Raw genomic sequence first — 1,829 nt, 5'->3', positions numbered from 1 at the left:
TGTGTTGTGGTTTATTTGACTCTTGAAATTGAGAAGGGTTTGTTTGATGAACATACATGCAGTGGCAGCAGTGGTGATTGCAGCTGCAAGGAAGCAGCACCCAGAAAGAAGATCATCAGGCAACCTCAGAGTGCCAGCAGAGGCTTCAGAGGCTGCAATGATGGTGGTAGTGGTGCAGGTGGCTGCTGATTGGACAAGAGACTTCCTTTTATCAGCCACAGAGACATTGGAGGGAGCATTGGAGGCAATGGCAGCCTTGCCCAGAGAAAAGACCCCCAGGCATGTCAGCCTGCATCTGTGGCAGCCTATTAATGAATTTTATGTAATAAGTTTTATTACTTTAAGGCCCTGTTGGGTCATATTCACTGTTTTAACATGTTTTATTCAATAGTTTGACTACAGTTTCTTTGAGTTCTGTTTTATCAGACAGTATACAAATCCTAATGACTTAATGGAATTTTAATGTGTTATTGATTGCTTTAGGGCATCTGAGCTCACTGAAAAATATTAGCAAAATAGGTATTATGACATGGAAAATTTAGACAAGGCCACTGTTAAAGTGAGACATATTCTCCTTATGTTTTATATTTAGTTACTCTCCTGAGACTATTGAGGATATCAAGTTAAATTTAGTCATATTCCCAGGTAAAATTCTAATTTGAGCCGTGATATTGATTAATTCTGTGAAACTATTTTAATTGGTATATTTTAGCAAAACCTAATGTTGATTTAGAACCTGCATTTTAGAGACATAAAAGCCATGCTGTGCTGTTTTTTTCATATGTATCAATTTTAGTAAATTTTGTTATATACACATACTTTAAATTTAAATTTTAATATACGAATTTTATATTCTCAATTGGGGTAAATTATGAATTTTTTAGATGTTGATGGACCTTTATTTATTTATTTATTTATTTATTTATATGTGGTGCTGAGAATTGAACCCTGTGCCTCACACATGCTAGGCAAGCACTCTACCACAGAGCCACAGCCTCAGCCCCTGAAAATTTTATATATACATTTATTAACCTCCTCCTATATCTAAAAGCTTTTAAAAATTCTTTCAGTTTTCCTCTTACTCCTAGTTTAGGCTTTTATTGAACTGAACCAGAGTTTTAGTTTCTGTCTCTGGCTTTCAGAAGGAAGAAGAAAGAAAATAAGGAAGGAGGGAGGAGAGCAAGGGAGGGAAGAAAGGAAGGAGGGAAGGAGGAAGGGAGGGAAGGAAAGAAGAAAATTAGGAATGGTGATTATTGAGTCAGCTGTGAAATCAAGTGGTCTCAGGGAGAGACTCCATCAATGAGACTCCTTGTTTAGGATTTAGCCATGAGTTTTAGTTTCCATATAGATATGAGGGAAAAAGGAAGAGTAGAAAGAAGTATCTTCTTTCTTTCCCTCCCTTTTTCCTCCCTTCCTCCCTCCTTCCCTTCCTTCTTTCCTTTCTTGTTTTCTCTGTTTGGAGTGGCTTGCATGTCTATGTGTATTCAGATTTCTCCCTTTTTTGGCTTGCTGTTTGTCCACAGGCTACCCTGATTCCTTTCCTCTTTCCTATAGGTTTTTATCTGATAGACTCCTGGAGGTCTGAGTGGCTTCTGGTATGCATATCAGTCTTCCTTTCTTTTGTATTCCAATTAATTTTATAGGGACAACTGGGGTCTATATCCAGGAGAATAATAATGACCTTTCTTTTTTTTCAAAATCCTGTGTTCCAAGAATGAGGCCTTTTGTAGGCTGTTAATCAGGAATGTTTACAAAAGCCCATGAGCTTTGATTGTTTTCTAATCTTTTCTTAACTGGGCCATTTCTTCAGAAGATTTTTTTTTTCAGGG

The sequence above is a fragment of the Marmota marmota genome, unplaced genomic scaffold (genome assembly GCF_001458135.2).
Source record: "Marmota marmota marmota unplaced genomic scaffold, marMar, whole genome shotgun sequence".
NCBI lineage: Eukaryota > Metazoa > Chordata > Mammalia > Rodentia > Sciuridae > Marmota > Marmota marmota.
This window is presented reverse-complemented; position numbering follows the sequence as displayed.